This window comes from Cetorhinus maximus, chromosome 4, assembly GCF_964194155.1.
Source record: "Cetorhinus maximus chromosome 4, sCetMax3.hap1.1, whole genome shotgun sequence".
In the NCBI taxonomy this organism is placed as follows: domain Eukaryota; kingdom Metazoa; phylum Chordata; class Chondrichthyes; order Lamniformes; family Cetorhinidae; genus Cetorhinus; species Cetorhinus maximus.
In genome coordinates this window covers 50,123,348-50,150,872 of record NC_135882.1, presented here as the reverse complement: position 1 = coordinate 50,150,872, position 27,525 = coordinate 50,123,348, and the positions used below count along the sequence as shown (strand labels likewise).

The 27,525-nt window shown below is 42.2% G+C and overlaps 1 protein-coding gene across 1 annotated transcript in view; it reads left to right on the top strand.

Annotated features, from left to right (window-relative positions):
• reck (reversion-inducing-cysteine-rich protein with kazal motifs) overlaps window positions 1-27,525 on the top strand; it is a 170,180-nt gene that overhangs the window by 32,168 nt on the left and 110,487 nt on the right. Inside the window, exon 4 of the mRNA XM_078539778.1 lies at window positions 3,300-3,414. The gene's annotated coding sequence lies outside the window, so the exon portion shown is untranslated. The remainder of the gene's footprint in view (window positions 1-3,299; window positions 3,415-27,525) is intronic.

Below are 27,525 nucleotides of genomic sequence, written 5' to 3'. Positions count from 1 at the left end.
CATGATTTTGAAAACTTCTATCAAGTGTCTTCTCAGCCTTCTCTTCTCCAAGAAAAAGAGTCCCAACCTCTCCAAGCTGAAGTTTCTCACCCCAGGACCATTTTTGTAAATCTCTTCTGCACTGTCTTCAATGTGTTCACATCCTTCCTATAATATGGTGCCCAGAACTGTACACAATATTCCAGCTGAGGTCTAACAATGGTCTTATATAAATTCAGCATACCCTCCCTGCTCTTGTACCCTAACCCCCTATTAATAAAGCCCAGGATACTATATGTTTATTAACTGCTCTCTCCACCTGTCCTGCCACCTTCAATGATCTGTGCACATATACACCCAAGTCTTTCTGCTCCTGCATCCCCTTCAAAATTCCACCCCTTATTTTATATTATCTCTCCATGTTCTTTCTACCCAAATGCAACACCTCACACTTCTCCACATTGAAATTCATCTACCACTTATCTGCCCACTCCACCAACTTGTCTATATCCTCTTGAAGTTCCACACTGTCCTCCTTGCAGTTCACAACTCTCCCAAATTTCGTATCATCTTCAAACTTAGGAATTGTCCCCCTGCACACCAAGATCTAGATTATTAATATATATCAGGAAAAGCAAGGGCCCCAATCTCGACCTCTGGGGAACTCCACTACAAACCTTCATCCAGCCCGAAAAACATCCATTGACCATTACCTTCTGCTTCCTATTTTTCAACCAATTTTGAATCAATGTTGCTACTGTCCCTTTTATCCCATGAGCAATAACTACTCTCTCAAGTTGGTTGTGTGGCAATTTCAGCCCATCTATATGACACTCTCTCCCTCATGATTCTTTGAATTTCAAGAGATCACAGTTATACCCAGTACAGGACCTCACTTTCAAAGGACCAGTGTCTCAGAATTGACTGTCTCAGGCAGCATTTCTTAGGAAGGTTGTTATCTATGCTTGTAGTTCAAACCTTCTGGGCAAAACTTTTAGCAGAGTTCTCTAATTTCAGTCTGATCTACTGGACACAAAGCTGGTCATAGATTAGCACAGCTCAGATTCTTTTTCTGTTCTCCAAATTGGTTGTTAAAGTTACAGTTAAGGAAATTAAAGTAAAGAAAGTAAAGAAGGAAAGATTTGCATTTGTATAGTTCCTTATCACACCACTGAGGGATACCTTAAGCAATTTGCATGAAACATTTTTATAGGTGCAGTTGCTATGTAGGTTAATATATGCAGAGTTTGCAAAGCAGGATGATTCCACAATTGCAGTGAAACAAGTAATGAGTTAACCTTTTTTTAATACGGTCATAATGACTGAGGGAGGAATGTTGTCGAGGGCACCAAGAGATCTCCCTACTTCAATTTGAAAAGGGTAATGATTAGGCTTCTGCATTTGGCCCTGGAGTTAAAATGGATATATTCTGGTTTGAAGTTGGTAATGTAGTTGTTAGCCATATCAGATTTTCAAGCTGTGATCACTGTCTATTTCCCACACCTGTGGACATGCCTCTGTACATTGATAAACCTAAGCCTAACTGGAAATGGCAATTTAATGGTCCTTTTGCCCAGATGTGCATCACTTATTTTGAAGCATTGCTTCGAGATTAATTGCATTCAAACAATTTCATTCTCATGAGTTAAAGTGCTTCATATGGAAACAATGATGACAATCGTCTGATCTTAGCCAGGTGTGTTAGGAGTGAGTGAGTCCAATCATCATGTGTGATTGGCCATTCCTTATTTGATAACCTAATCCTGGGCTCTCACTAAAAATTTGTTTCTAATGTTTCTTTTAACTGGAAAGTACTCAACTTTCTACTGACTTCAGGAATACTATTGCTGCAGATCAAACTGGCTTTGTCCATGGACTGGCTTGCGCATCTTATTTTAGTGTAGCGCTTTGGTACAAGCAAAAGTGACGCACAGGAAAAGACCTACTCAGCCGTCCAGTCTGGCCCTAAATTTTTTTTTTTTTATTTACCGTCAAATCATAGAATAATGCAACACAGGAGGCCATTGAGTCAATGCTAGCTCTTCTGAAGAGCAATCCGGTTAGCCCCACTCCCCAGCTCTTTCCCCCATATCACTGCATTGTTTTAGCCTTCATATATTTATCCAGTTCCCCCTCGAAAGCAGCTCTTGAATGTGTTTTCATCATCCTATTAGGCAATGTGTTCCAAACACTTTTTATCCAAAGAAAAATATTGCTGGAACAAAATTGGATCCCGCTGCTAGAGTATGCGATAGCTGGACGCCTGCAGTTAGGAAAACCTTTGACCAAGTTAAAACATGTGGTTTTAATATTACTTTGAGGGAGTTCACATAGACAAAATGGCTGCTCAAATGTATCACTTGTGAATTGATTCTTAATTATGTTTATTTTTAAGGGCATAGGGACAGCACCAGGCCCTTCAATCCCTCAAACCTGTATTTTATTCTAATGGCTGTTCTTTACTTCAACTCCATTTACCTGTCTTTGTTCTATGTTCCTTGACCTCTAAATAGAAATCTGTCCATCTCAGTCTGGAAAATTTCAATTACCCAGTCTTCCTACTGCCTTGTGGGGGAGAGTTTTCTAGATTTCCTCCGCTCTTTGTGTGGAGGAAAAAGTGCTTCCTGATTGCACTCCTAAATGGCCTTGCTGTAATATAAATCTAACTCTCTTTGGGTAAAAGCTAGCAGAAGACAATTCATATTTTTCCAAATGTTCCAGATTTTGACACATGCCCTTATAAAGAGGGAATATATTGTGAATCCTTATGATAATGTAAAAATATTTTCATATGAACTTTCAAAAAACTTGGTGTAATGCCTTGACAGGCAAGTTGGTCCAGTGTCATCCAATTGGTAACTTGCTTTAAATTTGATTGGCAAACAACTTGTAGGAAACTCCCTTTACTGCAGAAATGAAAAGAGTACAAATAATTGAAATGGATAAAGAAAATGTGTATACCGCTGTTCTGTGCCCATTCTTGGTTGCAGTTTCACTGCTCATGAGGTATCTGTTCCAGGAAAGGTTATTGAGAAAGTACATTCACAGAAAGAGAAAATGGACACTAGTAAGTCATCCCGTCCAGTTTTGAGCCCCTCATGTGAGTGGTTGCAGTGTTATATTGATAGTAATGTAGGAACCTGATTTCCATTTTGGGGGATGGTATAGGGTATTTCAGAGCACATAATGAGAGAAGAGAATTTTAAAACTGAACAAAACAACAAATGTAAAAAAGGATACAAATGAAAGGTGGTGAGTTGAAGTGAGCAAATATGATGGAAGAAGAAATATATTTTACAAGTTTTATTTCTGCATTACAGATCAAGAAGGTAAATGGGATCCACAGAGACAAGCTGCCTTGTAATTTTTTCATTGGTGAATGTAGAAGACATTTGTGCGCATCGGCTGTAGATTAGAGCAATTGAGCCAAATCAGGTTGGTAACAGCTTACTTAACAATTTTTAATTCATTTCAACCAACTTATGATTGAAACAAAATAGGCACGGATCTTTGCTCCCTGATGGTTTAAGATTTTTATTACGTATGCTGTTTCGTTGAACCAAAGTCACACACTTGTGGGATCCCGTGGGTTCCTTTCTCAGCTGCAAAATGAACAAAAATATTTAGTTTAAATCTCACTTGAGTGATGTTAGAACACTAGTGGTAAAATTATAAGGAATATTAATCAGAAATCATTGAGCAGTCTTGAACCTCTTCACCCTAACTATTAAAGAGCAAGCTGGAAATTTATTGTCCTTGTTGGGCTTATTAAGTGCCTAAAATTTAGCTTTGAAATTTAACTGTTTTAACTAATCCAAATTATATTAACTTATTTTAACCAATCGTCTTCCAGAAGATACAGTGTATGACTACATGAATAAATATGTTATAGAGTAGAATTGTAGAACTCACTTAGCCTCAAAAACAAAACAATAAAATCATGAGCAAACATTTTGTAACTAACACCCTTCTGATAACACAATTAACATCATCTTAGGATTATTAAAAGCGTACTCGAGGTACTTGAGCGTATTTTACTAACTATACAGAATTACTCGCCCAACGGGAATAATGGAAGTTAAAGTGTGTTTTAATAGCATCAGCTGAGCTCCACTTAGTACAAATTGAAGTTATGCTCAATGTCCAATGATGATATCAAAGTTGGCAGGGTTAATTTACAATCGGACTTGTTGCATAGCTGACAAGTTAATAGCTTTACCTAACAAATCTGTCGTGTTTAAAGTCTACTTTGGTGCATTGCTAATTAGCTCATAGTTTTAACAGTATAATTTGCTTGACCTTATGCAATCCTGTTCTTTTCAGTCAGTCTGTCCTCCCTCAGAACTGTAGCTTCTTGCATGCTAAATCTTGTGCTCTTGTTCTCTGCCTGCCTAAATTTTGATGTCAAAAGGACAATACTTTAGGCATTTAAGTCCACAAGATAAAACCTCCTTTTCCTAATTAGCCCATCTATGTGATGCCTTATATTAAGAATTCTCCTTTTAGTATCAATCACCTTAAATAGATGGCAAAAAGGTGAGATGAGTTCCAAGTATTATTTAACAAAAATGGCAGAAGATAACTTCAAATTATAGGTTTTTGTTCACTCATGTTCACCAATGGGATGTCACTGTGATAAATTTCTTTCTGTAGACATACTACTGGTTCCCTCCTGCGAGGTTTGCCTCGCATCTTTCCTCTCTTACACATCTATTGTTATATCTGGACTGGAGCTAGTTCTAACTGATGTTTCCGTATGCTCTGGGAAGTTGAACTCTTGCATGCAAGTGATGCATATAAATATTTTCCTATTTTTTTGGCTCAACTTCCAAAAGTTAAGGTCTTGCTCTTAATGCTTTCGCAGCTTAGAAGTGTTGTATGATGAGCTATTCCTTCTGAACCCTTCTCCAGATATATCTAAGTAACTCTGAACTCCTGAAACTTGTGGCAGGTTCTCATGCTCCCCATCTGTAACTGTCTTGGTTTTGGTGTCAGATATACAATCATTAATACATGTAATTCCAGAATGTAAAACCTCTTCTTTTCACCTCATCAGATAAGTGACCAGTCTGAGTGATGCATTTTATTGCAATGACTCATCTTTAGGTGTTGATTCCCTTAAACAGACATGGCAAAGCTTTTTAAGCCAATTTTCTTTATTAGACAAAGAAAACAGAGTGGCAGCTGCTGGTACCTCCTTTTACTTACCCAGTTTAAATAATAACAGACATGGGGTAGATTCTTTTGAGTTGTTCCCAGTCTTGCTTTTCTTGTGTAGGCAGCATAATCTATGTTATCTCTAGGTGAGTGGCCTTGGCAGCTGTGGCCACAAGCTGTGGTTGAGCTCTACTAACTATAGTTCCGAATGGTCTTTTGCCCTCAGACTGTTTTGTGAACTGCCCACAGGTTTCTTTGTTGATTCTTTTAAGTTTCTCCAGAGTTTGATAGAATTGTTGAAGATCCCACTTTCAGCTGTTTCTCCTACAGTGTTGTGTCATTTATAGTGATTACCTGCAAAGAAAAATCATGCAAAAATACTTGTCATTTTCTGATCTTTGTATTCAAAACCAGGAGTGTACTTGTGATGTGAGGCTCAGCAATTACTAATACTTCATTTTATCTGGTTTAGAAAATGTCTGAAGAAGAGAAATAGATTCCAAGCGGTGGTCGAAAAAAGCTAGGAGCTAACTTAAAAGATAGTCTTTTACAGGCAAGGAGAGTTGAAGCAAGAGGGGTTCAATGAGGGAACTGCGGAGAATAGGACTGAGACTGTTGAAGTCTCTGTCACCAATGGTGGAGCAGTATGGGAGGGAGGCTGGGTTGCACTGGACACCAGACACCAGACTTTTGGTGCACAATAGCAATATAGGAAGAAACATGGACAGATGTCTGGCCCAGGAGTCCATTTTAGTTTTTATATCCCTGCTAGCCAAAAAAGAGTTATGCAGTCTGATTCCATTTTCTAGCTCTAGGTCCGCATCCTGATAGGTTACAGCACTTAACTTTTTTAAATGCAATGAGGATTTCTGCTCCTACCACCCTTTCAGGCAATGAGTTCCAGATCCCTGCCACACTCTGGGTGAAAAAGTTGCTTCTCAGTTCCCCTCTAATCCTTCAACCAATTATTTAAATCTGTCCCCCCCGGCCGTCTACATCCCTGCTAAAAGACAGAGGTTCTTTCTATCCACTCTCTCCAAGCCCCTCATAATTTTATACATTGTCAATTAAACGTCCCCTCAGCCTTCTCTATTCCAAGGAAATCAGCTCCAACCCATCCAATCTTTATTGATGTCTAAAATTCTCCATTCCTGGTAAGATCCTTGTACATATCCCCTGTACCCTCCCTGTGTGATTACATTCTTCCTGTAATGTGGTGACCAGTACTGTACACAGTACTTGAACAGCAGCCTAACTAGTGTTTTATACAGTTCTAGCATTACCTCCCTGCTCTTTTACTGTAGGCCTCAGCTAGTAAAATTTTCCATATGCCTTTTTGACCACCTTCTCTACCTGCCCTGCCACCTTTAATAATCTGTGGATGTGCACTCCAAGGTTCCTCTGTTTCTCTACATTTCCCAGTAAGGATGTACAATCAGTGAGGGAGACTACGCCTGAGTGAGACAGAGAACGAGTGAGTATAATTGGCAATTTGGTTCAAAGTGGGAATTCAGCTGGTAAATCATCTTCAAGTTCAATTTTAGAGTAAGAGTCAGATTCTGACTTAGAACTAACAACCTAGAACCAACAGCCTTTAAGTAAGTTAAATAGCCGAGTTAAACAGGCAGCTGCCTGATAGTGGCAGTTATCTGTCAATCGCCTGAAAGCCTTTGCCTGAATAGGTTTTGATAACTGAAGCAAGAAGCTAAGCTGGAGAGTGACTCATCACAGCTCTATGTAAGAAAGGGACTTTTTAAAGTGCACGATCAGTGAGAGAGATTTTACTTGTGTGAGACAAAGACCAAGTAAGTGTATTGGGAATTTTGTTCAAAGTGGGAATTCGGTGCATAGGGGAGAAGCGGTGCTCTAGGTAAGGTTTACTGCAAGAGATATGGTGTGCTGAGTGGGGAGTTTGGTGAAGGACAGGGAGGAGATGCTTTTTTCCTTCTACTCTTTTTCAGCCTCCAGTATTTGATTTCCACTTTGGTGCAGCAGAAGGAGCTGGTAAACCAGTAACGGGTATTATTAGAAACTGTAAGCTTTATCAGTATTGTAAAGTTTACTGGCAGTGCCAAAACCTACTGGGAGGTGTAGGCTTTATTAATTATTAATTAGCAATTATTAATTAACTAACACACATTGGAGATGGCAGGGCAGGTGATGTGCTGCAGTTGCAAGATGTGGGAGCTTCTGACTACCGGTGTGATCCAGGGCAAACGCATCTGCATTGTGTTTGTGGCTGCAAGAACTTCAGCTCAGAGTTCTTGAGCTGGAGGCTTAGCTGCAGATACTGCGGCACATCAGGGAAGGGTAAAGTTACCTGGGCACTTTATTTCAGGAGGCAGTCACCCCTTAGGATAGGGTCTTCTGATTTGGTCAGTGGCCAGGGACATGAGGGTGTGACTGCAAGTGAGGCAAGTAAGGGGACCCAGAGGGCAGGAGCCTTGGCCTTTTAAATTGTCCAAAAGATTCGAGGTTTTTTCAGCTTGTTTAGATGAGGGTGGGGGCTGCAGGGTGGATGAGCTAACTGGCCATGGCACTGTGGTACAGGAAGCCGTTCAAGCGGAGGTAGTAACAAGGAATGTAGTGGTAGTAGGGGACAGTACAGTCAGAGGGATTGACACCATTCTCTGCAGAAAAGAGCGTGAGTCCAGATGGCTGTGTTGTCTGCCTGGTGCCAGGGTTTGGGACATCTTCTGAGAGCTGGAGAGGAACTTGCAGTGGGAGGGGGAAGACCCGGTCTTCGTGGTTCATGTAGGTACCAGTGACATAGGCAGGACAAAGGAGGAGGTTCTGCATAGTCAGTATGAGGAGTTTGGCACCAAGTTAAAAAGCAGAACCTCAAAGGTCATAATATCTGGATTATTACCTGAGACACGTGCAAATTGGCAAAGGACAAATCAGATTAGGGAGTTGAATGCGTGGCTCAAAGACTGGTGTGGGAGAAATGGGTTCTGGTTCGTGGGGCACTGGCACCAGTACTGGGAAAAGTGGGCTCTGTACCGTTGGGATGGTCTGCACCTGAACAGTGCTTCAACCGGTGTTCTTCCGAGCCCTATAACTAGGGAAATAGAGAGGGGTTTAAACTAAGCAGTGGGGGCAAGGGATCAAATTTGGGAAGATGTGGCAAATCAAAGAGTAGAGACAAGACAAAAGAGAAAGGTATTATTATGGGAAATGAAAAACAGACTGTGACAGGAAGGAATAGAGAGTACAAATCTAACAGTAAATCAACAGATGAGATGAGAGGATATAAAAAGAATAAAAGGAATAAACTAAAGGCTCTGTACCTGAATGCACAAGGCATTCGAAGCAAAACAGATGAACTGATAGCGCTCATAGAAATAAATAAGTACGAATTGATATCCATTAAAGAGACCTGGCTGCAGGAGGGCATGGATTGGGACCTGAATATTGAAGGGTGCAGAACATTCAGGAAGGACAGGAAGCGAGGAAAAGGTGGAGGGGTGGCTTTGTTTGTTAATGATGGTATTGGCACAATAGAGAAGTTCAGGAAATCAGGATGTGGAAACGGTCTGGATAGAGATGAGAAATGGTAAAAGCAAGAAGTCACTTGTGGGAGTCATGTACAGGCCCCCTAATAGTAACCACATGGTAGGATGGAGCATAAAGGAAGAAACAATGGGAGCTTGTCAGAAAGGCACGGCGATAATCATGGGTGATTTTAATTACGTTTAGACTGGAAAAGTCAGATGGGCAAAAGTAGCCTAGATGAGGAGTTCATAGAATATTTTCGGGATAGTTGCTTAGAATAGCATGTTCTGGAGCCAACCAGAGGGCAGGCTATACTAGATCTGGTATTGTGCAATAAGATGGGATTAATTAATGATCTTGTAGTGAAGGCATCCCTAGGTAGCAACGATTGTAATATGATTGAATTTTAAATCCAGTTTGAGGGAGAGAAGAATGGGTCCGAGACCTTGGTTTTAAACTTAAATAAGGTCAATTATGAGAGCATGAAAGCAGAGCTGGCTACATTGAAATGGCAAGTTAGGTTAAGGGATAGATCAATAAAGATGCAATGGCAAACATTTAGGGGATATTTCAGAATAGATATATTCCAATGAGTAAGAAAAAGCCCAAGGGACAGACACACCATTCGTGGCTAACTAGAAAGGTTAAAGATAGTATCAAACTTAAAAGAAAAAGCATATAATTGTGCAAAGACAGGTGGAAGGTCAGAAGATTGGACAGAATGTAAGGAACAGCAAAGGACGACTAAAAGATTAATAAGGGGGGGAATTAGAGTACGAGAGAAAGCTAGCCAGAAATATAAAAACGGATAGTAAGAGTTTCTGTAAATATTTTTAAAAAGAGACAAGGTAAAAAAGCGACCTTTGGTCTGATAGAAAGTGAGTCTGGAGAGTGGATAATGGAAAACAAGGAGATGGGCAGATGAATCGAACAGATAGTTTGCATCAATCTTCACTATAGAGTGTACAAGTAACATCCCAGAAGCAGCTATAACTCATAAAATGGAAGAGAGGGAGGAACTCGGGGAAAATTACAATCACCAGAGAAGTCGTACTGAGTAAATTGTTGGGGCTGTGAGCTGACAAGTGCCCGTATCCTGATGGCCTTCATCTTGGGGTCTTAAAAGAAGTGGCTAGTGAGATAGTTAATGCATTAGTTTTAATTTCCCAAAGCTCCTTAGATTCAGGCAAGGTCCCTTTAGATTGGGAAATAGCAAATGTAACTCCACTATTCAAAAAGGAGGGAGACAAAGTGGGAAACTACAGGCCATTAAGCTTTACATCTGTCTAAAGGAAAATGTTAGAAACTATTATTAAAGAAGTTATAGCAGGGCACATGGATAACTTCAAGGTAATCGGGCAGAGTCAACATGGTTTTGTGAAAGGGAAATCATGTTTAGCTAACTTATTGGATTTCTTTGAGGAAGTAACATGTGATGTGGATAAAGGGGAACTGATGGATGTACTGTACTTCGATTTCCAGAAGACATTTGATAAAGTCTCACATCAGAGGTTATTGCATAAAATAAAAGCTTATGGCATAGGGATAGGCTTATGATATATTGAGATTGATAAAAGATTGGCTGGTTAACAGGAAGCAAAGAGTAGGCATAGATGGGTCTTTTTCAGGTTGGCTAGATGTAATGAGTGGTGTGCCACAGGGATCAGTGCTGGGACCTCAACGGTTTACAATTTATATAAATGACTTGGATAAAGGGATGGATGCAATGGTTGCCAAATTTGCTGATGTCACAAAGATAGGTAGAAAAGTAAGTTGTGAAGAGGACATAAGAAGGCTACAAAAAGATATAAATAGGTTATGTGAGTGGGCAAAGATCTGGCAGATGGAGTATAATATTGGAAAATGTGAAATTGTCCATTTTGGCAGGAAGAATAAAAGAGAAGCATATTATCTAAATGGTGAGAGATTGCAGAGCTCTGAGATACAGAGGGATCTAGATGTCTTAGTGCATGAATCGCAGAAGGCTGGTATGCAGGTACAGCAAGTAATTAGAAAGCTAATAGAATGTTATCATTTATTGCGAGAGGAATTTAACACAAAAGTGGGGGGATTATGCTTCAGTTATACAGTGCATTAGTGAGACTGGAATACCGTGTACAGTTTTGGTCACCTTATTTAAGGAAGGAGGTAAAGGCATTGGAAGCAGTCCAGAGAAGGTTTACCAGACTAATACCTGGAATGGGTGTGTTGTCTTATGAGAAAAGGTTGGACAGGCTAGACTTGTATCTGTTGGACTTTAGAAGAATAAGAAGTGACTTGATTGAAACATATAAGATCCTGAGGGGCCTTGACAGGGTCGATGTGGAGACAGTGTTTCCTCTTGTGGAGAATCTAGAACGAAGGTTCACTGTTTAAAAATGAGTCGCCCATTTAAAATGGAAATGAGGTAAATTTTTTTCTCTCAGGGTTGTAAGCCTTTGGAACTCTCTTCCTGAAAAGATGGTGGAAGCAGAGCCTTTGAATATTTTTAAGGCAGAGGTGGATAGGTTCTTGGTAAGCAAGGGGGTGATAGGTTATCAGGGGTATGTAGAATGCAGATTTCAGGTTACTATCAGATCAGCCATGTACTTATTGAATGGTGGAGCAGGCTTGAGGGGCCAAATGGCCTACTCCTGCCCTTGTATGTTCATATCCTACCATTTGTGTATTCCCTTGCCTTATTTGCCCTCTCAAAAGATTACCCAACACTTCTATGAATTCAGTTCTATTTGCCACTTTTCTGCCCACCTCACCAATCCATTGATATCTTTGTGGAGTCTGCAGCTTTCTTCCTCACTGTCAACCATGCAACCAATTTTACTTTCATTTGCAAACTTCTGAATTATTTATGTTGAAATGATTGATATATATCACAAAAATCAAGGGATCCAGTACTGATCCCTGCAGCAGTTCACTGGAAACAACCCACCAGTCACAAATGCTTTGCTTCCTGCCACTGAACCAATTTTGGATCCAACTTTGCACTTTCCCTTGGATCCCTTAGTTTTTAATTTTCTGACTGCACACCTTTAAGTTGTGGGGTGACCTCATCCAGAAACATGCTATCTACTCAGCCCAGTTTTTTAGATGCACCACAGTGATCCTAGCTGCTGTTCAAACTCCAGAGCTCAAGCTCCTCCAGCTGAAGACAGCACAGTATCTTTACATTGGAGAAGGAGGCCATTCAGCCCATCGGGTCTGCACTGGCTCTCTGGAAGAGCTTTCGACCTAGTCCCACTCCCCTGCTTTATCCCCGTAACCTTGCACATTCTCTCTTTTCAGGTAGCAATCCAATTCCCTTTTGAACGCCTCAATCAAACCTGCCAGCCCCACCCTTGCAGGAACTTTGTTCCAGACTCCAACCGCCCTCTGGGTGAAAACGTTTCTCATCACATCACATTTACTCCTTTTTCCAATTATTTTGAATCTGTGCCTACTAGTTCTTGATGTTCTCTTGAGTGGGAACAGTTTCTCACTATTTATCCTGTCCATACCCCTCAGGATTTCGAATACCTCTATCAAGTCTCCTTTCAGCCTTTTCTCCAAGGAAAAGAGCCCCAACCTCTCCAATCTATCCTCATAGCTACAGTTCTTCATCTCAGGAATCATTCTTGTGAATCTCCTCTGCACTCTCTCTCCAATACCTTCACATCCTTCCTCAAGTATGGTGTCCAGAACTGGATGCAGTGCTCCAGATGAGGCCTGACTAGTGTCTTATACAAATTCAACATGACCTCCTTACTCTTGTATTCAATTCTCCTATTAATGAAGCCTAAGATACTATATGCTTTATTAACTGCTCTCTCAGCATGCCGTGCCATCTTCACTGGCGTATGCACGTGTACACCTGAGGTCCCTCTGTTCCTGCACCTCCTTTATAGGTTCTCCCTTTATTTTATACTGTCTCACCATATCTTTCCTGCCAAAATGAATCACCTCACACTTCTCTGCATTGAACTTCATCTGCCGCTTGTCTGCCCAATCCACCAACATGTCTGTGTCTTTTTGAAGTTCAAGACTATCCCCATCACAGTTGACAACATTTCCAATCTTCCTATCATCTGCAAATTTTGAAATCATGCCCTGCACTCCACAGTCTGGGTCATTAATATATATATATATATAAGGAAGAGCAAGGGTCCCAACACTGACCCTTGAGGAGCTCCACTACAAGCCTTCCTCCAGTCTGAAAAACAACCATTTATTACTACTCTCTGTTTCCTTTGACTCAGCCAATTTCTTGTCCGAGTGCCCACTTTTCCTTTTATTCCATGACCTAGAATTTTGCTCGCAAGTCTGTTGTATGGCACTGTATCAAATGCCTTTTGAAAATTCATGTATACCACAACAACAGTGTTTCCTTTATCAATCTTCTCTGTTACCTCCTCAAAAAGCTGCAAGTTAGTTAAACATGATTTTCCCTTGAAGAATCTATGTTGGCTTTCCTTAATTATCCTGCACTTGTCTAAATGATGACTGATTTTATCCTGTACTATAGTTTCCCTACCACTGAGGTCAAACTGAAGCTATCAGCTTTATCCTTGCGCCCCTTTTTGAACAAAGGTGTAACATTCGCAGTTCTTTAGTCCTCTAGCACCTACCCTGTGTCTAAGGAAGACTGGAAGATTATCACTAGTGCCTCTGCAATTTCCATTCTCACTTCCCTAAGTACCCTTGGATGCATCTCATCCAGTCATGGTACCTTATCTATTTTAAGTAAAGATAGCCTTTCCAACACCACCTTCCTCTTGATTGTAAGTTCTTCTAGTGTACTAGCTACTTCCTCTCTCACCTCGGCCTGGGTAGCAAGTTCTTCCTTTGTAAAAATACAGATGCGAAGTACTCATTCAACACCTGCGTTAATTCTCCAGCCTCCACATGCAAGTCCTGTTTTTTGTCACAAATCGGCCCTACCCTTTCTTTCACCACTCTTATATATTATTTACATGCTTATAGAAGACGTTGGGATTCGTTTTTATGTTTGCTACCAGCCTCTTTTTACGCTCCCTCCATGCTTTTCTTTTTAGTTTCTTCATTTCCCCTCTGATCTTTCTATATTCAACCTGATTCGCCATTGTATTTTGTACCAAATATCTGTCGTATTCCTTTTCATCTCCACCTCTATCTCTCATGTCACCCAGAGCGCTCTGGATTTATTTGTCCTGCCTTTCCCCTTCAAAGGAATATACCTTGACATTTCCTGCAATACTTTTTCTTTGAAGGTGACCCATTGTTTCGCCACTGTCTTTTCTGCCAACATTTGACTCCAACTCACTTGACTCAGATGCATTCTCATCCCATTGAAGCTGCCTTTCCTCCAATTAATTATCACTGTTCTGGATTGTTCTCTGTCCTTTTCCATGATTAACCTAAACATTATAATACAATGGTCACTGTCCCCGAGAGGCTCTCCCACCTGTATTTGATCCACTTGGGCCAACTCATTCCCTAGAACCAGGTCCAAAAGTGCATGTCCTGCAGAGTTGGTTGTCCAGAACATGAGAAGAATCCTGGGGGTCCGACATGGTACAGAATATGCATTCCATGGTTCTGAGGTGCCCTGCCATGTCTCTTTTTATTAAACTAAATTTAACAGAAATAACCGAAATACACTTCTTAAAAAAAAACTCATCAGTTCTCACCAATTATCATCTTCCCTGGAGCTGATGCCACTTAGGTTTTTTTAACCCCTCTTCCTGAGGCCTGCACTCTCTCTGGTCTCCACCTGCTCCATTGCTCCACTCCCAAACTCCTTCAGGTCTGCACTCTTTGCCTCCAGGCTCAACAGTCCTGTGATATCAATCCTTGATTATTTTATTTTCTCTCTTTTTGCCGCTCTTCATATCCCCATCTCTTGTCTCTTGCTGCTGCTGCAGTATTGATTATTTCAGTTTTTCTTCACATTTGCTCACAGTTGATAACTCGATGATCGGTGAGGATGCCATTTAGCCCATCATGCCTGATGCCTCTGTGAAAGAACTCTTCACCTAGTCCCATTCCACTGCTCTTGATTGTTCAAATATTTATCTCTTTTCCTATTTAAAAAAACTATTGTAGATTCTGTTTCTTACACTTGTTCTGATTGGTCATTCCTAAAAATAATTCTCCCTACATCTCCTAGCTTTTCTGGTGATAATCTTAATTTATACTCTTCAGTTACCAATTCACAAACCAGTGGAAATAATTTGTTCTCCATATACCTGATCAAAACCTAAGTTTGAATTCCTAAGCATTTATTTTTACTAGATTAATTTTCTGCAGTTGAAGTTTCCATTTAAAATTTTGCTTTAGAGAGGAAGTGTTCCTTGGATTGAAAATAACTTTGAAAGAGTATGAATTTCCTTACAAGATTTTTAACTTCATCTTTGTCAATTACCGTGCAAGATGCTCTATGGAGTAGCATCCTGGTTGACCTGCTGTATTTCTTTTTCAAATGTAATAAGTTTTGACAAAGGAGCATTGCTTATTTTCTACTGTTGTGTAGTTTGTTATTTATCTTACATATGAATTAGGGGCAGGAGTAGGCCACTCGGCTCCTTGAGCCTGCTCCGCCATTCACTAAGATCATGGTTGATCTGATTTTAACCTGGACTTCACATTCCTGCCTACCCCAATTTCCCCCCCCCCACCCCCACTCCCCCCCGCCTTATCAAAAATCTATCTACCTCTGTCTTAAAGATATTCAAGGATTCTGCCTTAACCACCTTTTGAGGAAGATAATTCCAAAGTTTCACAATTATAAGAGAAAATTTTTTTCCTCATCCCCATACTAAACGGGCAACCCCTTATTTTGTAACAGTGGGTTCTAGATGCTCCCACATGAGGAAGTATCTTTTCCCCATCCGCCCTGTCAAGTCCCCTCAGGATCTTATATGTTTCAATCAAGTTGCTTCTTACTCTTCTAACCTCCAGCGGATATAAGACAAGCCCATCCAGCCTTTCCTCATAAGTCAACCCACCCGTTCCAGGTATTCATCTAGTAAACTTTCTCTGAACTGCTAATGCATTTACATCTTTCCTTGAATAAGAAGACCAATATTGCACACACTACTCCAGATGTGGTCTCACCAATGCCCTGTACTCTTGTATTCAATTCACCTTACAATAAATGATAACATTAGAACCACAGAAAAGTTACAGCACAAAAGGAGGCCATTCGACCCATCTTGTCCATGCCAGCCCGAGGGCACCTAGGTGCTCTTTCTAATCCCACCTTCCTGCACCCGGCCCATAGCCCTGCAGTTTACAGCCCTATAGGTGCAGATTCAGGTACTTTTCAAAAGAGTTTAGAGTTTCTGCCTCTACCACCAACTTGGGCAGCGAATTCCAGACACCCACTACCCTCTGCGTAAAAAAGTCCTTCCTCATGTCTCCCCTACACCTTCTGCTACTTATTCTGAATCTATGTCCCCTGGTTCTAGAATTCTCCATCAAGGGAAACAATTTTATCCTGTCCACTCTATCTATTCTCCTCATAATTTTGGGCACCTTAATCAAGTCACCTCTCAGCCTTCTTTGTTCTAAGGAAAATAACCCCAACATATCCAATCTCTCCTCGTAGCTACATTTTTCTAACCCTGGCAACATTCTTGTAAACCTCCTCTGCACTCTCTCCAGAGCTATTACATCCTTCCTGTAATGTGGTGACCAGATTATTTGCTGCACCTACACCTTTTGAGTATTGAATTTTGATCATATAACCATGCAAAATGATGCCACCCATTGGAGCCATTCCTATGTTCCAGTGCCTTCCCTAACATTGAATTATTGCAGGAAATCAATCCATAAGCTGTCGCCGTGCTCCCATACCCACCCTCAGTTAAAATGCTGCCAAAAATCAGGCCTTGGACCCATTTCTGTGTTGTTCCACTCTAACTTGAAGTGTGTAGCCTTTCTCCTTCTCCCACTGCTCCTTCTCTCAAACAAATTATTTTTTCATTGATTAATCTTCATAGTCTATAATTTGCTCTGAGCCACCTCCCATTTTAAATGTCCAGTGCTTATTGCTTCCTTCATAATTATTGTACCATCCTTTTTCAATTTGCTATTAAATGATACATTTTGGGCCACTTCTATAACATTTCCTAATATTCATTACATTTCAGAAAACTGTTTGCTATCCACTCTTATTTAAATAATGCATTTTGACAAAACCCTGTTTTGATTTCCTCCTCATTAATGAAGGTTGCCTGAAACATTTACCATTTTCCTTTGTTTATTTCAGGCATCCTGGCAAAAAACACATTTTATTAAATAGCTGCATCCTTTTATTTAATAAATTTCCATAAACCCATTCAACAACTTTAGATCTTGGGGATATTTTTGCTAGAACAGAGGAATTGAAGGAGTGATTTGATAGGTGTTTACAATTATGGAGGGACAGGACAGAGCAGTTGGATTGAGAACAAGGGGGGGCTTGTTCTGAGATTTTGTGTAAGAGATTTAGGACCTTAGCCTTGGCTTGACTTGTATTTATGTCCCGAGCCTTTGAGAAAGCAGTCCTGCAGTGTGATTTTATGTGCAGGGTGAACAATTTGCCAAGACTCATCAATGGTCTTTAAAGCAGGCTGTTTACTTCAGCTTGCTATTCATTCTGTTTAGTCACTTTTAAAGCTAGTGTCAAAGTCTTCAAAAAGTCTTTTTTCAGGTAAAGCTTGTTTGAGTGCTTTTAAATGTCAAAGGAATTTTTTAAAATCCTTTCATGAGATGTAGGTGTCTCCAGCTAGGCCAGTATTTAATGTCCATCTTTAATTACCCTTGAGAAGTTGGTGATGAGGCACCGCCTTGAACTGCTGCAGTCCATGTGGGTACACCCACAGTGCTGTTAGGAAGGAAGTTCCTGGATGTTGACCCAGTGACAATGAAGGAACAGTAATTTAGTTCCAAGTCAGGATGGTGTTTGACTTGGAGGGGTACTTCCAGGTGGTGGTATACCCATGAATCTGCCTTTTTAGATGGTGGAGATCTTGCATTTGGAAGGTGCTGTTGAAGGAGCTTTAGTGAATTGTTGTAGTGCATCTTGTAGATGGTACACAAAGGCACCACTGTGTGCCAGTGGTGGAGGGAGAGAATGTTGAAGGTGGAGGATGGGGTGTCAGTCAAGCGGGCAGCTTTGTCCTGGGTGGTATTGAGCTTCTTGAGCATTGTTAGAGCTGCTCTCATCCAGGTAAGCGGAGAGTATTCCATCACACTCCTGGCTTGTGCCTTGTAGATGGTGGGCAGGCTTTGGGGAGTCGAGAGGTGAGTTACTTGCCACAGAATTCCCAGGCTTTGACCTGCCCTTGTAGCCACATTATTTATATGGCTGGTCCAAGTAAGTTTCTAGTCAATGGTAACCTCCAGGATGTTGATTGTGGGGGATTCAGTGATGGTAACGCCATTGAATGTCAAGCAGAGATGGTTAGATGCACTCTTGTTGTAGGTGGTCCTTGCCTGGCAATTGTGTGGTATAAATGTAACTTGCCACTTATCAACCCAAGTCTGAATGTTATTCAGGTCTTGCTGCATGTGGACATGGACTGTTTCAGTATCTGAGGAGTCATGAATAGTGTGGAACATTGTGCAATCATCAGTGAACATCCCCACTTCTGATCTTATGGTGGAGGGAAGGTTATTGATGAAACAGTTGAAGATGGTTGGGCCTTGGACACTGCTCTGAGGAACTCCTGCAGTGGTGTCCTGGGATTGAGATGATTGACCTCCAACAACCACAACCATCTTCATTTGTGCTATGTATGACTCCAGTCAGTGGAGAGTTTTTCCCCTGATTCCTATTGGCTTCAGTTTAGGGTTCCCCGATGCCACACTCTGTGACACACTGCCTTGAAATCAAGGGCAGTCACTCCTGCCTCACCTCTGGAGTTCAGCTCTTTTGTCCATGTTTGAACCAAGGTTGTAATGAGGTCAGGAGCTGAGTGGCCCTGGCAGAACCCAAACTGAGGGTCAGTGAGCAGGTTATTGCTAAGCAAGTGCCACTTGATAGCACTGTTGATGACCCCTTCCATTACATTGCTGATGATGCCAGTGTTGTAGTTGTACTAGAACAGCTTGGAGAGCACAGGAATATTGGCAGATTCCATAGCCTTTGCAGCATCCAGTGCCTTCAGCCATTTCTTGATATCATGTAGAGTGAATTGAATTGGCTGAAGACTGGCATTTCTGCTGGGGACCTTCAGAGGAGGCCGAGATGGATTATCCTCTTGGTACTTCTGGCTGAAGATTGTTGCAAATGCTTATCCTTATCTTTTGCACTAAATGTGCTGGGCTGCCTCATCATTTCTCTATTCGTTCGCTGGATGTGAGTGTCACTGGCCCTTGTTCAGAGGGCATTAAAGAGTCAGCCACATTGCGTGCATGCATTTTCTGGTTGTCACATTTCAGATGTCTATCACACCTGTGTAATGAGAATTTCTGTCACATCAGACCAGGCAAGGACAGCAGATTTCCTTCCCTTAGGGAACCAGAAAACAATTGGCAATGGTCTTGGGGTCATCTTCAGACTTGTAATTCCAGATTTTTATTGAATTCAAATTTCACTATCTGCCATGGTGGGATTCGAACCCTGGCCCCCAGAGCATTACCCTGGGTCTTTGGAATACTAGTCTAGTGACAAGACCACCATGCTGCCACGTAGGGATGGGATATTTGTAGAACCTACTCCACCCTTTAGTTCATTAATTGTCCACCACCATACACAACTGGATGAGGCAGGACTGCAGAGCTTAGATCTGATCCATTTGCTGTGGGTTTGCAGCTCTGTCTATTGCATGTTGCTTACGCTGTTTGACTTGCATGTAGTCCTGTATTTTATCTTTACTAGGTTGACACCTCATTTTTAGGTATGCCTAGTGCTGCTCCTGGCATGCCCTCCTGCATTCTTCTTTGAACCAGGGTTGATTGTAATGGTAGCATAGAGGATATGCTGGGCCATGAGGTTACAGATTGTGTTTGAACACAATTCTGCTGGTGGTCCAAAGCACTTCATGGATGCCTAGTTTTGAGTTGCTAGACCTGTTCGAAATCTGCCTGTTCAGCACAGTGATAGTGCCACACAAGAATGTGAAGACAGGACTTCCATACCCCCAAGGACTGTGCAATGTCACTCCTACTAATACTGTCATGAACAGATGCATCTGTAACAGGTAGATTGGTGAAGACAATGGTTGCAAATGCTTCAGCCTTATCTTGTTGGCTCCCCTCACCACCTGCTGCAAACCCAGTCTAGCAGCTACATCATTTAAGACTTGGCTAGCTTGGTCAGTACTGAGCCACTCTTGGTGATGAACATTGAAGCCCCCCACCTAAAGTACATTCTGTGCCTTTGCCATCCTCATTGCTTCCAAGTGGTGTTCAACATTGAGGAGTAATGTTATCTTGGGGTAATGGTAGGTGGGTTTCTTTGCTCATTTTTGACTTGATGCCATGAGACTTCATGGGATCTGGAGTCAATGTTAGGACTCCCAGGACAACTACCTCCTGACTGTATACCACTGTTAGTGGGACAGAACATATCAAGAGATGGTGTTGTCTGGGAATAGTGTCTGTAAGGTGTAATTTTGAGAGTATGACTGTGTTAACCTGTTGCTTGGCTAGTCTGTGGGACAGCTCTCCCAATTTTGGCACAAACCCTTAGATGCTAGTAAGGAGGATTTTGCAGGATCGACAGGGCTGGGTGTGCTGTTGCTGTTTCTGGTGCTTAGGTTGATGCTGGTGGTCTGTCTGGTTTCATTCCTTTTTGACTTTTCTGTAGCGGTTTGATACAATTGAATGGCTTGCTAGGTTAACCATGATGCTTTGGATCTGGATTCACATGTAGGCCAGACTGGGTAAGGATTGCAACTTTCCTTCCCTAAAAGACTAGGTGGGTTTTTACGACAATCATCAATGCTTTCATGGTCACTGTTACTAAGACAAGACCCTCTTCAGAAATACCAGACTTCCATAACTGTTGTAACTTTTCTTGGATTTGAATTAGAAATGATTTATTTATTTCAATAAAAATTGTTTTAACTTTGTTAAATTAGGAAGCATGTCAAACAAACAAAATTAACTCGAAGTTTTAAAGTCATTGAATGGACTTGTTAAAACCTAAAAATTGAATCAAGTAAGCAGGTTTTAATGCAGTATTTTTCTTCAATTGAATGAGTTTTCTTTAAACATGTTAAAAGTCACATGAAACATGGGCTTTGCTTACCAACAGCTGTTCATGGTTATAAAATGTAAACAATCTCATTAGTGCCAACTGTGATGAGACAAAGCATGTCCAGGAACAAAACACTGAATTTGCTGGTGCATTTTTCTATTCAAAGCATTCAAATTCGTGCTGCTATACCTGTCCTCATAGCTGGCAAACGAAGAAAGCCATGGCATCCCTCCTCCTGAGGCCTGTGAGACTCCAACTTGTCCCTCCACAGAGGTACCGGACCATAAATTTTGCAATTAATGGCAAACTTTGGGACCCTTGTCCCAGGACAATTTTCCCAATACAACAAGAGCCCAAGATTGCTTCCTGTACTGCAAAATACCACTCTCCCCTCTTGTATTATTAAAGACCTGGTACTTTTCTCTAATTAGTACAAGTTACATTCATTCTTAACTGTTTTTTAGCGTTAAAAGTAAAAGGTAAAAAGTCAACTACATAGACTACATATTAAAGATAAGGCTACTTATTTATGGCTTTCATAGAATAGTGGGCAGAGTTATAGAATTGAATCCTCAAAATGCTGTTAAGAATTCCAGAATATCATGCAATAAGCACAGAATTTGACTTGTAGAGTCACCATAAGTTAGCGTGATGTCATGCGCTATACAGCATAACATCACCGTTGTTGTAACGCAACAGCACCTCTGATTCCACTTCCCATAAGCAACATCAGCAGATTTTGTATTTTAAACTTCAGCATTTTCTGGCTGTTGCATTTCAGATGTCTATCACACTTGAGGTGTGGGTGGGCGGGGCGGTATTGGAAGTTGGGGTGGATGGGCAAGGTGGCGTTGGAGGTCATGGGTGGGTGGGTGGGTGGGGCGGCATCGGAGGTTGGGTGGGTATCGGAGGTCAGGGGGTCCGGATGGGCACCGGAGGTTCGGTGGGGAGGAAGAAGGAAATAGGTTTCTGGATTCTAAAGGCGTCAAAGGGTATGGGGAGAAAGCAGGAAAATGGTGTTGAGATAGAGGATCAGCCGTGATCATATCGAAGAGCAGAGTAGGGTCGAAGGGCCAAATGACCTATTCCTCCTATTTTCTATCTTTCTTTGTTTCTATTAATTTTTTAAATTCATTCATGGGATGTGGGCATTGCTGGCCAGGCCAGCATTTAGTGCCCATCCCTGATTGTCCTTGAGAAATTAGTGAGCTGCTTTCTTGAACAGCTGCAGTTCATGTGCTATAGCTACATCCATAGTGTTGTGTAGTTAGGAAGGGAGTTCCAGGATTTTGATCCGATGACAGTGAAGGAAAAGTGATTTGAGTTCCAAGTCAAGGTGGTGTGCATCTTGGAGGGAATCTTGAGGTGGCAGTAATTCCATGCATCTGTTGCCCTCCTCTTTCTAAGTGGTAGAGGTCGCAGGTTTGAAAAGTGCTGTCGAACGAGCCTTGGTGAGCTGCTGCAGTGCATTTTGTATATGGTACAGACACTCCTGCCACTATGTACTGGTTGTGGAGGGAGTGAATGTTGAGGGTGCTGGATGGGATGCCAGTCAAGCAGACTGCTTTGCCTTGGATGGCATTGAGCTCTTTGAGTGTTGGTGGAGCTGCACTCATCCAGGTTAAGTGAAAAATATTGCATCAGGCTCCTGACTCATGCCTTGTAAGTGGTGAACAGACTTTGGGGAGTCAGGAGGTGAGTTACTCACCACAGAATTCCAGCCTTCCACTTACTCACGTATTTATATGGCTGGTCCACTTAAGTTTCTGGTCAATGGTAACTCCAAGGATGTTTATGGTGGGGATGTCAGCAATGGTAATGCCATTGAATGTCAAGGGGAGATGGTTAGATTCTCTTTTGTTGAATATGGTCATTGCCTGGCACTTGTGTGATGTGACTGTCACTTGCAACATATTAGCCCAAGACTGAATGTTGTCAGGGTCTTGCTGCATTTGGACACTGAATGCTTCAGTATCTGAGGAGTTGTGAATTGTATCAAACACTGTGCAATCATCAGTGAACATCCCCACTTCTGACCTTAGGTTGGAGAGAAGGCCCTTGAAGCAGCTGAAGGTGGTGGGCCTAGGACATTGCTTTAGGGGGCCTAGGAATACCTGCAGTGATGTCCTGGGACTGAGATGATTGGCTTCCAACAGTCACAACTATCTTCCTTTGTGCCACCTATAACTCCAACCAGTGAAGACTTTTCACTTTGCTTCCCATTGATTTCGATTTTTTTTAGGGCTCCTTGGTGCTGCACTCAGTCAAATGTTGCCTTGATGTGCAGGGCATTCACTCTGACCTCTTGAATTCAGCTCTTTTGTCCATGTTTGGACCGTGGCAGTGATAAGGTCTGGCACTGAGTAGTCCTGGCAGAACCCAAACTCAGCATGAATGAGCAGGTTGTTGCTGCGTAAGTGTTGGGTGAAAGCACTGTCACACTTTAGAGCTGGCGGAGGAACATTAAGAAAATTTTGAGGCACAGCCTCTCCAGCAACAAAAAATATTGGAGCCGCAATATTTGCAGGCTTGATGACCTGTGTGTGAACCTATCCAGTGCTTAAGTTAGATTTTATAGCCTTAAAAAGACATAAACCACACTTTAGTAGGGGATAAACCTTTTTTGTATAATATTTTTGTCTTTCTTGCATAACAACAGTGATTGCACTTGAAAAAGTACTTCATTGACTGTGAAGCGCTTTGGGTTATCCTGTGATTGAAGATTGCTATATACATGCAAGCCTTTCTTTATGAATAGCACATCTTCCAACCTATTCTGCACAATGTCGCAGGTGATTCTGAAGTAAGTCTCTGACTTATGGTGACTAGATCACCTGATAAGTTAATAAATAATTTTTCACCCTTTTTGGGGCTTGCATTTGCAGCTTGTTGAATAGGCCTCTTCCAAGATGGCTTCACTTCAAAGTGAAAGCAAATTGTAATACTTTCTAAATTATAATTATCATATCCATGAGCTCTGCAATTAGTATGTAGCACCTTGAACATAATGAAATATTCCAACAACAACAACAAAAATAGCTGGAAATAACTCAGCAAGTCTGGCAGCATCTGCGGAGAGGAATATAGTTAACGTTTCGAGTCCGTATGACTCTTCATCAGAACTAAGGAAAAATAGAAATGAGATGAAATATAAGCTGGTTGAGGGGGGTGGGACAGTTAGAGCTGGATAGAGGGCCAGTGATAGATGGAGGCAAAGAAGAGATTGCCAGAGATGTCATAGACAAAAGGACAAAGAGATGTTGACGGTGGTGATATTAGCTATGGAATGTGCTAATGGTGACATTAAGGGTAGAAAGCAGGATGAGCAAGTGACAGATAGCCCTAGTGGGGGTGGGTTAGGGGGAAGGGATCGAAATGGGCTAAAAGGTCGAGATAAAACAATGAATGGAAATACATTTAAAAATAATAGAAATAGGTGGGAAAAGAAAAATATATATATAAAAAAAAAATTATAAAAATATATAAATTATTGGAAAAAGGGGGATCGGAAAGTGGGTGGGGATGGAGGAGAGAGTTCATGATCTGAAGTTGTTGAACTCAGTGTTAAGTCCGGAAGGCTGCGAAGTGCCTAATCGGAAGATGAGGTACTGTTCCTCCAGTTTGCGTTGAGCTTCACTGGAACATTGCAGCAGGCCAAGGATGGACATGTGGGCGTGAGACCAGTTTGAAATGGCAAGCGACAGGGAAGTCCGGGTCATACTTGCGGACAGACCGAAAGTGATAGCAAAGCGGTCACCCAGTCTGCGTTTGGTCTCTCCAATGTAGAGGAGACCACATTGGGAGCAGCGAATGCAGTAGACTAAATTGAGGGAAGTGCAAGTGAAGTGCTGCTTCACTTGAAAGGAGTGTTTGGGCCCTTGGACAGTGAGGAGGGGAGAAGTAAAGGGGCAGGTATTGCACCTTCTGCGGTTGCATGGGAAGGTGCCGTGGGAGGGGTTTGAGGTGTAGTGGGTGATGGAGGAGTGGACCAGCATGTCCCGGAGGGAATGGTCCCTACAGAATGTCGACAGGGGGGGTGAAGGGAAAATGTGTTTGGTGGTGGCATCATGCTGGAGTTGGCGGAAATGGCAGAGGATGATCCTTTGAATGCGGAGGCTGGTGGGATGATAAGTGAGGACAAGGGGGACCCTATCATGGTTCTGGGAGGGAGAGGAAGGTGTGAGGGCGGATGTGCGGGAGATGGGCTGGACACGGTTGAGGGCCCTGTCAACCACCGTGGGTGGAAAACCTCGGTTAAGGAAGAAGGAAGACATGTCAGAAGAACTGTTTTGGAAATTGGCATCATCGGAACAGATGCAACGGAGGCGAAGGAACTGAGAGAATGGGATAGAGTCCTTACAGGAAGCAGGATGTGAGGAGCTGTAATCGAGATAGCTGTGGAAGTCAGTAGGCTTGTAATGAATATTGGTGGACAGTCTATCACCAGAAATTGAGACAGAGAGGTCAAGGAAGGGAAGGGAAGTGTCAGTGATGGACCATGTGAAAATGATGGAGGGGTGGAAATTGGAAGCAAAAGTAATACATTTTTCCAGGTCCAGACGAGAGCATGAAGCAGCACCGAAGCAGTCACCGATGTACCGGAGAAAGAGTTGTGGGAGGGGGCCTGAGTAGGATTGGAACAAGGAATGTTCCACATACCCCATAAAGAGACAGGCATAACTGGGGCCCATGCAGGTACCCATAACCACACCTTTTATTTGGAGGAAGTGAGACGAGTTTAAGGAGAAATTGTTCAGTGAGAGAACAAGTTCAGCCAGACGGAGGAGAGTGGTGGTGGATGGGGATCGTGGAGAGCGCTCAGACCATCCCAGTAGAGGATGGAGGTGTAGAGGGATTGGATGTCCATGGTGAAGAGGAGGCGGTTGGGACCAGGGAACTGGAAATTGTTGATATGATGTAGGGCGTCAGAGGAATCACAGATGTAGGTGGGAAGAGACTGAACAAGGGGAGAGAGAATGGAGTCAAGATAGTGAGAAATGAGTTCCATAGGGCAGGAACAGGCTGACACGATCGGTGTGCCGGAACAGTGCTGTTTGTGGATTTTGGGTAGGAGGTAGAAGCAGGCCGCCTGAGGTTGGGAGACCATGAGGTTGGAAGCTGTGGAGGGAAGATCTCCAGAGGAGATAAGGTCAGTGACAGTCCTGGAAACAATGGCTTAATGTTCAGTGGTGGGGTCATGGTCCAGGGGGAGGTAGGAGGAAGTGTCTGCGAGTTGACGCGGCCCCTTTGTCCTTTTGTCTATGACGTCTTTGGCAATCTCATCTTTGCCTCCACCTATCAATGGCCCTCTATCCAGCTCTACTTGTCCCACCCCCCGCAACCAGCTTGTATTTCATCTCATTTCTATTTTTCCTTAGTTCTGAAGAAGAGTCATACGGACTCGAAATGTTAACTGTATTCCTCTCCGCAGATGCTGTCAGACCTACTGAGCTTTTCGAGCTATTTTTGTTTTTGTTTCAGATTTCCAGCATCCGCAGTATTTTGCTTTTATGAAATATTCCAAGGTGCTTTGCAGGAACATCATCAAACAAAGTATGACGCTGAGCCACATAAGGAGATATTAGATCAGACAGCCAAAAGCTTCATCAAAGAGGTAGGTTTTAAGGAGTGTTTTAAAGGAGGAAAGTGAGGTGGAGAGGTGTAGAGAAGATATTCCAGAACTGGGGGGGCAAGGCAACTGAAGGCACAGCCACCGATGGTGGACCAATTAAAATTGAGAATGCACAAGAGGCCAGAATTGGAGGAGCGCAGATATCTTGGAGTGTTGTGGGGCTGAAGGAGATTACAGATAGGAAGTTGCAAGGTCATGGAAGGATTTGAAAATAAGGATGAGAATTTTAAAATCAAGCCATTGCTTGACTGGGACTCAATGTAGGCCAGTGAGAACAGGGGTTATAGGTGGACAGATTTTGTCATGAGTTAAAACATGGGCAGCAGAGTTTCGGATTATCTCAAGTTTAACGAGAATGTGGGAGACAAGCCAGGAGTGCATTGGAATAGTCGAGTCTAGCGGTAATGAAGACATGAATGAGGGTTTCAATGGCAAATTGGCTGGTGTACAAAGGTGGAACAGGAAGTCTTAGTGATGGTATGAATGAGGTTGGAAGCTCATTTCGGGGTCAAATGTGACATCAAGGTGGTGAACAAACTTGCTTAATCTCGACTATTGCCAAGGAGAGGGATGGAGTCGGTAGCTAGAGAATCGAGGTTGGAGTCGGGCCCAAAAACAGTAACAGTCTTCTCAATGTTTAATGGGAGGAAATTTCTGCTCATCAGGTATTGGATGTCAGCTAAGTGGTCTGATAATTTAGCAACAGCGGAGGAGTCTGGAGAGGTGGTGGTGAGGTAGAGCTCTGGCTGTCACATGTAAACTAATCTGGTGCCTTTGGATGATATCACTGAGGGGCAGCATGTAGATGAGGAATAGGGGGCTAAGGATAGATCCTTGGACGGCACTGGAGGTAATGGTGCAATAGCAGGAAGAGAAGCCATTGCTAGTGATTCTTTGACTACGATTAGATAGATAAAAATGGAACCAGGTGAGACCACAGCTAGAGTACTATGCATAATGTGGGAAGGAGTATAACGTGGGAAAATGTGAGCTTGTCCAATTTGGCAGGAAGAATAGAAAAGCTGTATATTATTTAAATGGAGAGCAATTGCGGAACTCTGAAGTACAGAGGGACCTGGGCATCCTGGTACATGAATCACAAAAAGTTAGCATGTCAGTA